The following is a 14233-nucleotide window of genomic DNA, read 5'->3' as shown; positions in this document are numbered from 1 at the left end:
TTCTGGGGTCTGCTCCCGACCAGAACCAACTTGAGCTTAGATTTTGCCCCCTTGCTCCTGTTTTTCTCCCACTCACCTCCCTTCCCTGACTCCTCTCTTCAGTCACACATCTCAGAGCCCTCCAGTCTTGCTCTCTGTCGCATTGAATATTAAAGTTCACATCCAGCTCTGGTCTACAACAGCTCCTCTGTACATCTACCAGGGTAGGCCGAGCCTCCTGAGCCCTGCTCTCTCTGGGGCCCCTTAGCTGAAGGGGACGCCACAGACTTGCAGTGCAACCCATGTCATGCCTCCTCCAGGAAGCCTTCCCTGAAATGCGGGATCCCACTGATGTCCTTTCCTAACCTTCTGTCATAATCCATGTCTGTGCCATACTTATCGACTTCATTCATTCAACCAATACCTACTGAGCTTCTATTACGTGATGCACACTTCACGAACACAACAAAGTTCCTGCCCTCATTCTTACATTCCCGTGGAGGAAGCAGATTAATACTGAAACAAACAAATACTAGAATTAAGTACTGTGATATAAATAAAGCATGGTAAAGGACTATAGCCTATTGGTGGCAGGGTTTGGTGGGAGGGTAAAATAGATATCTTAAATCGGGGCAATCAAGGGGCACCTGGGTGGCTCAGTCTGTTAAGTATCTGCCTTCGGCTCAGGTCATGATCCCAGGATCTTGGGATGCAGCCCTGCGTCGGGCTCCCTGCTCAGCGGGGAGTCTGCTTCCCTCTCTGCCTGCTGTTCCTCCTGTTTCTGCACTCTCTGTCTTTGTCAAATAAATAAATAAATAAATAAATAAATAAATAAATAAATTCTTTTAAAAAATAATAAATTAGGGCAATCAAGAGGGGACATCTGAGCAGACCAAATGATGAAAAGGGAACCATGCAAAGAAGATCAGAGGGCAGAAGTTATCCAAATAGAGGAAATAGCCAGTGCATAGGCCTTGAGGCAGTAACCACATTAGCATGCTGAAGACATTGCAAAAAGTCAGTGTGGCTGCCACATAGCAGGCAAGGAAAGGAATAAGACAGGATGTTGGAGAGAGGGAAGGGATCCAGTTCATAAGAAGGCAGGGATTCTCCTAGCAGGTTTTCAAACCTACTGACATTTTGAACCAGATAATTGTTTGTTGTGGGGGACCACCTTGTGCATGGTGGGCTGTTCAGCTGCATCCCAGGACTCTACCCACTAGATGCCAGTGTCACCAACCCCACCCTCACTTGTGACATTAAAATTTGTCTCCAGATGTTGCCAAATATCCCCTAAGGGGAAATCACTCCCAGTTAAGAACCACTGAAATAAGGTCATGGCAAGACTATAGATTTGAGTCCGTAATGGGAACCCACTGGAAGGTTGAGGCCTGGGAAATAAATAAAATATTGACATCTTAATTTTTTAAATATTTTATTTATTTGTTTTATAGAGAGAGTGAGTGAGCATGAGCAAGGGGAGGGGCAGAGGGAGAGAATCTCGAGCAGACTCCCCACTGAGTGCAGAGCCCAAATGGGACTCCATCCTACGACCCAGGGACAATGACCTGAGCTGAAACCAAGAGTGGGATACTTAATAAACTGAGCCACCCAGGCACCCCATGACTGGCATCTTTAAAAGGGTGCTCTGACCTTAGCTGGGTGAAAAGGCTGGGGAGGGAGATGAGTGGAGGTAGGGGGCTGCATGAGGGGGCCCGTAGTAGTATGGGGGACAGGGGATAATGGTCTGGACAGGCAGTGGCGGGATGGTGAGCAGTGACTGGATCCAGAATTTATGTTAAATCCAGACTTGCTGGTGGATGGGAAGTGAAAGGTGACAAGTAAGATAGAATCAAGGATGATTTCTAGATTCGGGGTCTGGACAACTATGGGGATAATGATGTCATTATCTAAAAGGGAGAAGACTAAAGTAAGACCTAAATTTACAATATCCAGGAGGACATGACAGTAACGCCCAAGAGCCAGGAGCCCAGGGGAGAGGTCCGCATTGGAAACAGACATACAGAAGTGGTATTTAACACCTAGGGAAGATAAGGTATCTAGGAAGAGAGTGATACGGAAAGGGAAGGAGCCTGGACTGGGCTCCAGGGCACTCCAACATCTGGAATCAGGAGAAGGCAAAGCCAGCCAAGGCAAAAGAGAAGGGAGAAGGGACATGAGTTACATCTGGCCTGGTAACTCCAACGCCTCCTCCTGTCCACGGCTGGGTCACCAAACAGTTGGGCCGCTCCTTAGGCATATCCACTTGGGTTCAGTGCCAACAACCCTACAAAACCAGGCTGGGGCCAAGCAAACAACTAAGCAAAAGTCACCGTGTTTAATCCTTCCTAAGAAGTGCTATTAGTCCCATTTTCAGCAGACGAAACTGAAAATTGGAGAGGTATGGTAAGTCACTATCGATCACATGTGTTTTTAGCCCCAGTCCTGGACCTGGAACCCTGGAGAATCTGATTCCACTTTCACACTTTTTCCACAGTGCTCTTGGCCTCTTACATTAGGGGCCCACTCCATGCCTGGCACCGGCTCTGTTCCCATTGTGGCAGGAGTGGCTCATTTTTGCCCAGGCTTATAGGAAATGCTTTCCCATCTGCTGCTGCATTCAGTACGGGCAGGGGGGAGCTAGGATCACTCGTGCAGGGCAAGTGACTGTTAGGGGTCTACCCTACCCCCCCACCCCCAGTCAACCAAGGGCAGAGCCAGCCCTGGTACCGGGAGTCTCGCACTCCTTTTATAAGTCTCACATCTTACTTTTATACCCACGGCCAAGGTGCTTCCCCCAGCTGGCAACCTTATTCAGCCAGCCCTACCCATTCACAGGGGCAATATCATTACTCTCATTTTATCAGATTAAGACTCGGAGGCTCAGAGAAGCTCTGGGATCTGCCCAAGTTACAGAACTTGGGAGAAGCCCGAGCCAAGGGTAAACCCCTGGTCTCCCAAATCTCAGTATTACTGAGATGAAATAAGAACTCCCTGTCTGACTTAACCATTTCTTCTTCCTTATATAACATCTGTCCCAAACCCTGAAAGAAAGAAACTACAGACAGGTTTGTGGAATTTTCCCAAGCATGAGTTTGCCAGTCAGAATTCTGTAATAGGTCCATAATCATTTCAGAAGGTGAAATGATTAGGAGATGGACATTCTGTGTACCCTGTCAATTTGAATTCTTATTTTGCTTAACTATAAAGATCCTTTAAAAGAATCTTTGAAATGTAGTCTTGCTTTATTAAACCCTCCACTTCCTGACATGTCCCGCTCTGTTTCAGAAAAATTCAAAACAACAACACTTAAAAGCCCTTCCCTCCCCCCAAATATTTTCTTTCATTTCCAAGATACAGAGATGCTGACACGTGGGTGTGAAGTATGGAGTCAGGCTTTGGTGTCTGACCTCCTCAAAAAAGAAAATGAAAACATTTCTGTGTGTTCACACTTTCCCCAGGAAAGGACAGACACAACACTCTTTGAACCCGGATGAAAAGAAAGGTAATTCATTTCATGCCTAAGAAACATTCCTGATGGTGTGTCATGTTCTGGGACAATTGAGTCCATCTGTCATTGCAAGTTTCAGAAAGGGTAGAAATAAGCTCTTCCCCTCTCCCCCCGGCTGTGGGTACAGAAGTCAGTCAGCGTGTGTGTTTTTTCCTTAAAAATAAAAACAACAAAATCAGGTGCAATGGTGATGTATTTAAACAGCCTCTTGGCTGCTTTCCTTATAGCCCCCCTCAACTCCCATGCTTGGCTCAGTACAACCCACCTGCCTGCTGGAAGGGAGCTGGGTTTGACACACGAACGTTCCTCTGTTATAAACGTTAGTTATAATGTGCAACTGACCTGGTGACATTAATTTTATAGGGAGTAGAGGAATGGGTGGTGCAGAGGAGGGAATAATACTCTAACAGAGATGAAAATTATCCCTGAGAACCAGGTCCTCCCCTTCTGCCCCACTCCCCTGAAACCTCAAATAGAGATGTCTTAAGTGCCCCAGAAAGGAGCGTTAAATCTTTGGTCTGGACAGGAACTCAGCATTTGAGGAGAAATCACTAATAATCCTCTTTGAATCTTAGTGGTGAAAATGGGGCCCAGCGGGAGGGCATTTTATGAGGAGAGAGTTGGAATGAGCCCCAGGGGAGCGTGAAGAAGCACAGATGAGGGGGGAAGGCGACAATTCCACAGGAACAAAGAGGCAGGCAGTTTGTCACCACTGACCTGTCCTCAGGGGCTGCATTAGCTAGGCTCTCAAGAAAATTGGGACATGTCACCTTTGTGGCCCCAAAGTAGAATCTTGGCTGGGGTCACTCATGTCCCGTCCGCTGGGAAGGGAAGGTCTAGGGTCAGTGACACATCGTGGGCTGGGGTGAGGGCTGGAGTTAGGATTAGGGTTTGGTTTGCCTGAAGGTGGCCGCTCTGGTGTCCACAGGAGGAGCCTTTAAGTTATTTATCCCAGGAGAGAAAGTTAAACCCCACGCGTTGGGGCAGCCTGGAGCCTAGCTCATGAGAAAATGTTAGGCTCTCTGCTCTGGGCAGGAACTTCTTTAGAATTTTGACAATGTCAACATTTTAATGGCATCTTAGCTCTGCTGCCCTTATAAAAATATACTAAACGGGAAGGATGTGATTTGTGGGAACAGAAGCTCCTTCCAGAATTACTGCACCCACACTAGGACCAAAGCATTTATCCTGGTCACATGGCCAGAAAAGGCAGAGATACCCCTCTGACGGTTCCTGGTGACAGAGTAGGACGCCTTGTGCCCCTCGGACAATGATGTCATGGTCCCGAGTGGGGAACAGAATCACAGGAAGATGGCTTTGTAAGCCGGAGATGGAGAAAGGTGATACAGGAGGTGGGAACGAAGACAGGAGACGACTGTTGCTGTCCCTTTGCTCGGTTTGCCAGAGAAACAGCAAAACTCAGGAATAATCACATTTAGGGAAGTCATAGTTCTGATGAGGTTGAGGAGTAATAAAGAAGGAGGAGGAGGAGTTAGAGGAGGAAGGAGAAGACAGATGCTGATAGCAGCTCTCACTTCCAGAGGGTCCATTTGGTGGCAGGCACCTCACACATCTTCATTGTTTAATCTACACAATGGCCCTATGAGAATGGAATCCTTGTGACCTCACGGAGAAGGACAGTGAGGCTGTGCAAACTTAGGTCACCCGCGATCAAACAAGTGGGACTCGCAGAGCTGAGACTGAACTCTAAGTCTGTCTGGCTTTGGAGCTACGCCCTTTCCTAAATAATGCTATCGTCCCTACCAGTAGCTTTTAACCTTTTTCAGTGACTCACAGTGAAAAAATTCATTTTCCATCACGATCCAGTTTGCACACATGTATGCCTAAGCATATGTACAACTAAAACAGAAGTCTCGTGAATACTTTCCCTTTGCTACATGCAATGCATTCTGGCTTTTAAAAATTTTATTCTAGTCTCTTGCATTAAAAGAGAGAGAGCTGTACCACTGGACTGGTTTCACAGCCCCCTAATGGGTCTTCATCTTTGAAAAACATTCTCCTTTTCTCTACTCTATGGCAGTTGGCTTGAAATGTTTTTCAACTTCCTGCTTGATCTTGCTGGATGCTGGGCAGTATCTCTGCTTCTGAGGCATGCTGCTAATTATGTACTCTGGACCATCCCTCTGGTGGAGGGGTCATCATTAATCAAATATTTCAGAAATTACAAATATCTGACAAAGCCCTTTGCTTGGAAAAGAGTCAGTCCAGGAAACCATCCAGAAACATAACCGCTGATCTCAGGCACCAACTAATACAATATTTTAAAAGCAGCTGATGCATGCTTGCAAAAGAAACTCTTTTTTCTGCTTTTAGAACCTAAAGGACTCCTCTGCTCTCATGGGGCAATGCATGCTCACCATCTCGCCATAATGCCAAAGGAAAAGCAACATGCAAGGGGTTGTGGCAATCCGTCCATCCACCATCAAGAGTGGTGCTGCCTTTCTCGGTTTTTCATGAGTACACCTAGGATCTTCAAGCAGACTGCTTTGTAGGGGAGTGTGCGTGTCTCCACCCCGGTTTAGGATTTCGGGGACAATTCTGTTTCGATGGCTAGGGACAGTGACAGGGTTGGTTGAATGAGATTTAGGTCATGGAAAGAGAAGTGCAGATCAGATGGCTCAGCGCGAGTCAGCCCCAACGAGACGCGGACTCGGTGACTTCACTTCAAGCAATGTGCACGCTAATTGAGAAAACATGTTCCTGTGATGGGCTCATGCAAAAATCCAGATTTACGAATTTTTTTTTTTATTCCTAAGAATTCCTTGAATATTTGCCGTGCGTGTCTATACAGCTTCCCAGAGTACTTTTCCTTCTTCCTGAGGAGCATTGTGTTTTTCTGCTGTGGCCTGGGTCAGGTTTTTAAAAGGGTGGGATCCTGACAGAGAACAAGAGGGCACGTGGCCACAGGCCTTGGGGAGAAGGAGGAGGAGGGCAGGAGAGGAGAAAGATAACCAACACCTTCTGTCCCTTTCCTGGGGCAGAAAAAGCGACTGAGATCCAAGACCTTGAAAAGCAATCATCCACAGAGCTCAGCAAGGGACCCTTCTCCTTCATGCTTGTGGCCCTGCATTCTGAAAGCCCTCTGGGCTGGCCTACCCCACAACCCCACCTCCATTCCCAAGCCCCAGCATTAGGCTTCTGGGACATCACTGCATTGCAGGTTCTGGGCTAAGTTTGCGCTTTCCGGCATTCTCCTCTCTCACCTCATGACTGCCCTCTGAGATCGACATTAGGATTCCTTTTTACAGATGAGGAAACTGAGGCATACAGGCATTAAGGAATGCGGCACAGAACCAAGAAGAGGTGGAGCATGGATCTGAAGCGAATGCTGTCTGATTTTGTGTCAGGGCTTCTTCCAACCAACCCTACCCACCTGCAGGACACGCCACCTCCAGGAAGCCTCCCCAGAGTGCACCACACCATTCAAACCTCTCCCTTCCTGTGGCTCTTAACAGCCACATCAGCGGTTCTTCCGCTTGTCCCCCTTCTGATGCTGCTCTCCACTGCCCCAAGCGTGTTAATCTAAACGACAAGATAAACAAGCCTGCGAACAGATTCTGTTTGGTCTGCATGGATGTTTTGAAAGTGAAGAAATTACACATTTGGGCTCCAAGTTTTGACTTTTCTTGAAAAGTTGAAAGATCTGGCCACCCTGGACCCATCATCCTGCAGAGCAACAGAAGGCCTGTCCCCTTTCAATGGGGGCACACTCTCTATAGTTTACTGTGGTCCCCATTGGCCTCCGGACTCACTCCACTTAGATTATCTGATGAGCCTGTAAAGCCATTTTATTTCTGACTCCTGAGCAAGCCCTTGGGTGGGATCATGACTCATATTTATCTCGGACAACCCCCTCCCACCCCTGTGCCCAGTCCCCTGACTAGCACAGTAATGAAGACGTTAATCTGGGAGAAGGAAAATCAATCTGGTGGCCTGATAACCGGGGGACCTACCTCCCCAGCGGGGTAGGGACTGTCCGCCCTTTAACCGCAGGTTCAGCCCTAGCTGCTCAGCCACAGACCCTAGGCATGGGGAGCACGGCTGCCCTGCGGTCATAGGAAACCCACCTTCTCCTTCTTTCTTCTCTTGTAAACTTGATAAGATACATAAAATCCTAAAGACACAAGTGGTTGGAGGAGGAGGCGTTGGTATGTGGGGTAAGAAACCAAAACACTCTTCAAGCTGCCAGTACAAATGGCCATTCTCAAGAAATGCCTTATTTAGAGAGCACTGCATAACAACGCTGAAAGTCTGAGAAGTTTGCCGCTGGAAGAAAATCGCACGAGACTCTCCGTGCGTCTTTTTTTTTTTTTTTTTTTTTTTTAACCCGGGTACGAGGAGGCAAAGATCATTGAGAAATGAAGCGTTTGGCTAAAATTCTATCAAAATGAGAGTGTTAGTTACAGGAGGTCCAAATATAGGTGGGTAAATTCCTAGAGAAGCCTTTAATGCTACCAAGAGATTTCTTCTCCCAATGCGGCAAAGTTTTATATATGCAGAGATATAAAACGTGCAACGATGAGATCGTGTGAGCTGAAGTGGAAAGCATGAAGGGAGGGCTGCCCCATACTAAGCGAGAACATGGGGAAGGGCAACTCACACCCACAGAGGGCTTCCTATGTGCCAGGCCTGTGCTGGTGTGTGTCCCGTGTCTGACACATCCGCCCACCCATCTTTCTGACAGCCTGATGGGGCAGGTACTGTTGTTACTCCTGTATCATGGAAGAGGGACCCACGGGGAGAGGCCTCCTGTTGTGTGATTACCTGCCCCCCCACCCTGTCACCTCCTCCAGCACCTGTTAGGCAGTGAGAGCCCAGCATGGCTCCAACTTCAAAATCACCATCCAAAAGGGATCTTGTCTCTCTTGGCAACTCCCACACACCTCAGGGAATCCACTTCTGGTTATTGACAAGGATGAGGGGGTAGCTCAGTGCGTCAGCCTCCAAGCTGGATGTGCGCGGGGCCAAACACAGGATGGCAATTCACCAGACTGAAATGCAAGTCACTCCAGCTGTGCCTCAGATCTCCCGTGATGAGGAGGCGACACAGGACCTCCCTCAGCCCCCAGCTGGGGCTGAGCTCTCATGGCTTCTACCGGATGGTTGGTCCTCCTCAGGCTCACTGAGGAACAGGCTACAGTAGGCAGATGCATGATAAGGTCGCCAACCCTGGCTACTTGAAGGCTCAGCCAAAGGAAATGGGATGGGGAAATCAGCTCATCGGTCCCCAAGAGCAAATACTTTGTGGTTATTGGGAAACGAGTCTGGGGGTCGTAGAGGTAACTGCCCTCAACATGGAATGGCTTCTGTGGGAAGCTGGGGCTATCACTCCCACTGACTCAGGAGCCGGGTCCTCACACTTGGTGGGCTCTCCACCTGCTAAAGCCACCACAGGCAGTGTCGACACGGCTCCCTCTGCTCAGCTTCGTGGTTGATTCTCCAGGAAACCCTGACTGTCTGCCACTAAGAGTACCACTAATGAGAAGCTCTCCACACGTAAAGAGTTGGTCCAACTCTTGGAGCAATTTAAAAAGCACTGTTGCTAGTCCCGCCTGACAGACTGTGTCATCAGACCCTTCTCAGCCTCCTTAGAGAATCTCCTTAAGTCTCTTATGTCTCCTCTCCCAACCCATTAGGAATCAACTCTGAACTCTGCCAGCCCAATGGCTTCAGTAGTTTTCTCTCCTGCCACTTGGGGATGCGTAGCAAGCAGGTGTTTCCATAATCCCCTCCATAGATAGCATTCATCTTGGCCCTTGGCACTAGGAATAACCACTGCTTCCATCTTTAGTCCTGGGTGAGAGCTTGGGGCAGGGTTAGGCACAACGTGAACTGTTCTCCTTGAGAATAAATCCAGGGTCACAAGAACCACCTCTCCCGCATAGTCCTGCTCGCTGACTTTTTTCAATCAAATGTCCCATTTTTGATTCCCATTTATTCTCACAGCTTGGGCACAGTTGTATTAATTTGCTATCAACATGTTCCCATGTTGATGTAAGTGCTGGCCATGCTGGAGAGAGTTCTGCTTCCTCATTCTCTTGTTCAGGGAAAGGACCTCCCAGTGCCAGAACGTGATCTATTTAGTAAAGGAGGGAAGGATTCCCTCCCAGAGCTGTGGACACCCGGGGCAAGCAGTCTGCCTGCATTTTTAAGAGCATATGGCAGAGAAGAAAAGCAGCCATGCTCTAATACCACCTGTCCCTTCCCCCCACTCTCTTTGGTTTTCTTTTCATGTGGGTCATTTGTAGTCAAGCTCCACTGACAAAAGGCAAAGAGTGATGCCTGGCAGGACCACAGCAGTGAGGTTCCTGCCAATGGCTTCCTGGAGCCTGACACGCTGGTTCTGGGAGAGGAAACCCAGGGCTGGACTTCTGAAGCCCCATTTCAATGATGAAATAATTGATGCCCTCACAGAAGGGCCTAGAAAAAAAGGCCCTTTTTGGTAATTTCCAAAGGAGGTTTTGACTAAATGCCTTTTAATAGGCATTTAGCCATGTATGAGGGTGCATTTTTTGGTCGTCACCATGACCTCTGGCACTTAGTAGGAAAGCTAAGGGTATTAAACTTCCTGCATTAAGTAGGTCACACTTAACCAAGAATTGTCCCCCAGCATTGGGAAACACTATTAATTCAATACAATAATCCTATAGATTGGAAAAGTAAAGCCTGACAAGTTCACTGAGTTGCTCAAAGTCACAAACATTTTTTTCTCTTCTGTCTCTCAACTCAGGAAACTATCACAGAACATTTGCCCAAAGTATAGCAGAAAAATGTCAAGAGATCAACTCCATGTTTTAGTCCAATTCCTACTATGTCAAGGTCTAAAGCCAGCAGTCTATCAAGGCTCCTCAAAAACACGTGGAGCAGCCAATTGAAGAATAATGAAAACATCAGGAAGCACAAGAGACTCTTCTTTATTACATGTTGTCATTATTCTGGTCTTGGCCAATCGCTGTGGCTGACGGTCTAGCTTCCTTGGCTCCAAGGATGGGACAACTCCATCCCTGTGCACACCCAACCAAAAGATCAGTGCCTGGGCTTCTCCAGCTGCATTTCTGGCTCAGGGCCATCCCCATGTTACTATTCTTTGGAGTCAGGACATGAACTGTTTGCCTACTGCCAGGTAGAAAGGTCCCTGGGAATGGGTTGGGGAATGGTCTTCCATCTATATTTATTTGCCTGATGCCACCATGTGCTGTTCTGTGAAACTGGCCCATCGCAGAACTGATTTCTCAAAACTGGCTAAACCTGAGAGCTGATGATTTGGCTGATGGTTTGCAAGATCAGAGGGGCCAATCAAAGAAAGAGAAACCCTCTGGGAACCCAAGTTGTTTGCTCAGAGATACCCAGAGATTTTAAGGGAATCTTCAGCCCCTTCCACTGGGCCCAGAGAGCAGAGTATTTGCTGCAGGCAAAGGTCTCCAAGGCATGATCAGGACCCCCTTAGTCCCTCCAGGTTTCTTAACTGGAAGAAGACAAATGGCTGGGGCTCTGGACCGGGTCTTGCGCTGATGGCTGCTTGGGGGCCTGGGCCTCACCCCTGCTCCAGGCACAGTGGGGAAGAGCAGCAGCATGTCTCCTGGTAAGTTCTCTGCAGCCCCAACGTGGCTGCCCTCCCAATAGGGCAGTGAATGTGCTGCAGTAGGGCTCAGCACTTGTTTCAAAGGGAAGAGGTGAGATTTTCTCATCAATTTAATCTCAGTAATGATGAGAAACTTCCCTCAGGCTCCAGCCCTGCCCTGCCATGCCCTACCCTCCCTGCTGATGTCGGCAGCTGGGGCCCCCTTCCTGGCCATGGCACAGATCTCTCCATGGAAGAATAGCGTCAAGCCTCCCTCTGGCCCCCCGGCTGGGGGAGGGGTAGGGTGGGCAACAGAACGAGGCAAGAATCTCACTCTTTGGAGAAAGACTAAGAGTACAGAAAGAGTCACCACGACTAGGATGACTGTCCCGATTGGGACCCAGTTTTCCCGACAGGCTAGCAGGCCTGGGCTGCTTCATGGGTAAGATGGCCGCCCAGGGAAGGCGTGGCCTTAGCAGCGGGTTATGAATCCTCCCAGGTGCTCCTACAGTTCCATCAAGACATGTATCCCCATGCCCCAGAGACCTTGGTTTCCCACTTGTGGCGCCTCCTAACACTTTCCTCTTCAAGCCTGCCCTTTTCATCCCCTGCTTAAAGATGCTGGGAAAAAGGGGAGGAGTTTGGCAGCATGTGACCTTAACCCGGCCCCCTTCAAGGACCCAAGAAGGAGGAACACGCCTGCCTCTCGTCTGTGAGTCAAGGCCAGCAGCGCTGGTGGCAAACCCCACAACACTCCTCCCCACCATTGCTGCTCAGTCCCGCAGTCCCCTCTGAACCTCTGGGAACACTGCCCATCGTGGACTGACATTTGGGTTGCCCAGGCTGACATATGACTTATTCCAGAATAAGACCCACAGAAGGCACCCATCCAGATCCAATGGAGCCTTTCCTCTACAAAGGGAGAAAGTTTCAGATATTCAGTAAAAACCAACCAACAAACAACAACAACAACAACAATAACAACAACAAACCTGTAAACACTGCTCAACAAGTACTGGCAGGACCCAAGTGCCGCTGCCCATTCTGCTCTGCTCCGGGAGGGAGAAGTGCTCCCCTCCAGTGGCTGAACTGACAGCTTCAAGAGTCTGAAGACCCTGAAAAGATGTCACTGGTGGGCCTTCCACCACTAAGTCTGAATTGGCCAGAATGCAGCTGGCCACGCACCTGTAGGGTAAGAGGGGGCTGGCACGGGCAGTGGGTGGGGCCAGAGGATGGAGCCAGGACAATTAATCAAGTGCCTTTTCTCCAGGATTTCCATTGGCCTTGGATGACAGATGGGGCAGAGACACCCAGGAGGGCACTATTTTGGTTTGCAGCTGGGAACGTGCACTAAGTTTTCCTTAATATCCACAGCACCCCAAAGGCTTTGCTGTAATACACTTTAATGCATGAAACACCCATAAATTATCCTCCAAACTGTTACAACTTCCAACCTGGAACAACTTGGAAAAACCAGCCTAGCAAGCAGGATCTTTTTTAATCTCTCAAGTCACAAGGGAAGAGAAAGTTCAAGCAGAAAACACCTTCCACGAGAATCTCGGAGATTTTTTTTTTTTTTTTTTTTTTTAAAGGAGAGTCGTATCAAACAGAGCTAAGCCACTTGTTTATGTTGCCTCAAAGATGCCGCTTCCTGACCCCTGGGTCCTCTCTCTGCCTCCCCTTGGTTCTTGCCGCCTGGACCCAAGGCGCTGCTCGCACCACCCCACGCCAGCTTCTCCTACACCTGGCAGCAGACAGCGGGAGGTGAGGCGTGTGACCCAGGTAGCAGGGCTGAGCTTTGGCGACCTCGGCCCAGCGCGGCTCCTTGGAGGTCCCCTGACGCGCCGAGTCCCAAGCCCCTCACTCGGGTCTCCCAGCCCTCCAGCAACGCGGGGAGGAGCCCGAAGACCCTTACTCGGTTCCCTGCAACACTTCTAGCGCGCCCTGCCGGGGTCGTCCGGGTACCTGGGGGCGGCGTGGCACTTTTCCGACTCGGCGCACACAGCAGACGAAGCGCGGGGCGCACTAGCCCTCCGCGGTGCAGACCACCATTCCTCTCGCCCGGGCGCGCCCGCAGCCCGCGCATCCCTCTCTCGAAGCTCTTTCGCGCTTCCTCACTTGCGCGCTGTCCCCTTCCAGCCCTCGAATAGCAGCCCCAGGCATCGCCGGGCTACTGCAGCCTCCGAGGTTGCCTCCCCGGACTGCGGGCCATCGGGAGACAGGGAACTCCGGGACGAACGAGAGAGAGCGCTGCCCACCACCACCACCCCCACCGCGACTCGCCCGCCTGCCCAGGCTCCCGCGCTCCCGCACCCATTCGGGACGCTCCTCTACGGCTGCACTTCAGCCCGCGGGAGCCTCGAGGGTGCCCGGAGATCTCGCCAGACCGGGATCCATGCACTCTCTCCCAGGGAGCCCAGCCGCGCTAGCCCGCGCCCCTGCCCGCGCTGCGTCCCTCTCGGGGCTCGGCTCGGGGCAGCCTGACTCACCGCTGCGCTCCCCTCCGGCTCCTAGCGCTCTCTGCTGTGCATGAGCGCCGAGCTGCTCAAACACAAGCTTCTTGAATTTTTAGCCCCTCCTCCCGGACTCCTGAGTCACTCACTCCATATCCTTCCCCCACTGCAACTCTCCCCAGCCCCGGCCCCGCACCTGCTCTGGTGGGCGGAGGTGCCGGGCTGTAGGGGGTCCTGGGTGCTAGAGGTCGATCGCTCCCAGGAGGGCTGGCTCGACACAACCGGGGAAAGGTTCAAACCTCCAGAGGTCAAAGAGAAACACACGAGGGTCGGAGGGGCCTCGCGGGCAAAGCCTGGACGGGGATTTTCTGGAGCACCAGGCGGGGGTGCGGGCTTCGAACGCCCTTAGGCCAGCAGGCGGTTGTGGGCGGAATTGTCCGGACCTCCTCGCACTTCCCCACCCTTGCCTCTAGCGTCGCCTGAGGCCAGCGCTCCGGGGGTCCGCCCGACGTCACGCTCCGTGCCCAAGGGTTTGGCTGCCTCTGCTCATAGCAGCGGGAGAGGAGTTCGGAGAGCTTTTGGCCAGGGACGCCACCCATCGCCCCGGGAGAAAAGAGCACCCAGGGGAGCTTTGGTGAGATGCAGGTGCCAGGGTTCCTCCAATTCAGGGGAAGGCGGGGGCTTTGAGAACAAGAACCAGCTATTTTA

General features: G+C 50.5%; 1 protein-coding gene across 2 annotated transcripts in view; it reads right to left on the bottom strand.

Moving 5' to 3' along the window:
* Positions 1 to 13635, bottom strand: part of NGF (nerve growth factor) — a 51885-nt gene extending 38250 nt beyond the window's left edge. The window contains exon 1 of one of the 2 annotated variants that reach the window (XM_032881362.1): positions 13562 to 13635. The gene's annotated coding sequence lies outside the window, so the exon portion shown is untranslated. Of the gene's footprint in view, positions 1 to 13406; positions 13542 to 13561 lie in introns of those variants that run through there. The other variant, XM_032881363.1, reaches the window with a different exon arrangement.
* Between the last annotated feature and the right edge of the window lie 598 nt (positions 13636 to 14233).

The sequence above is a fragment of the Lontra canadensis genome, unplaced genomic scaffold (genome assembly GCF_010015895.1).
Source record: "Lontra canadensis isolate GAN:19392208 unplaced genomic scaffold, GSC_riverotter_1.0 scaffold75, whole genome shotgun sequence".
In the NCBI taxonomy this organism is placed as follows: Eukaryota; Metazoa; Chordata; class Mammalia; order Carnivora; family Mustelidae; genus Lontra; species Lontra canadensis.
This window is presented reverse-complemented; position numbering and strand designations above follow the sequence as displayed.